A 552-nucleotide genomic window follows, 5' to 3' on the forward strand; every position below is an offset into this window, starting at 1 on the left:
AGGTCTTTCTCCAGGGGGCAGGGGGTTGGCATGCTTCCTGGGCTCTGAGATTGAGGAAGTGGGGGCTCCCTCTGGTTACCCATGGAAGATCACGCCAGGGGAAGTAACTCCGAGTACCGACAGCCATGCAAGGATACAGAAGCAGGGTCCCCGCGTGGCACCGGTTGGAAGGTGCCCTTACGACTCAGCTTCTAGGTGTGGAGCAGGGGCTGCCCCCTGGACATGTGCCCAAGCGGAGCATGGCTGGGCCCATGGCAGCCCTGAGCAGCCCCTTCCACAAGGCCACAGGCTCACTTGTGGCAGCCCTGTGGGACACTAGGCCCCTCTGTTGCTTCAGGGAGGGGAGGCCTGGAGGTTCTAGCAGGGGCCCCATCCTCCACAGAGGGGCGGCAGGCTCTCTCCACACCCGATACCCCCACGTAGGGGAGCCCTGCTCCATCATGTGTGGCATTCTGGTCTGCGAAAGTGACCACCAAGAACGGGAACCCAGTCTCTGTGAGGACCACCCCTGCTCTGAGGGACTGTGGCCACAGACCATGAGAGGGTGTGTGT

This window comes from Echinops telfairi, unplaced genomic scaffold (genome assembly GCF_000313985.2).
Source record: "Echinops telfairi isolate 266 unplaced genomic scaffold, ASM31398v2 ScPeMD7_29;HRSCAF=101, whole genome shotgun sequence".
Lineage (NCBI taxonomy): Eukaryota > Metazoa > Chordata > Mammalia > Afrosoricida > Tenrecidae > Echinops > Echinops telfairi.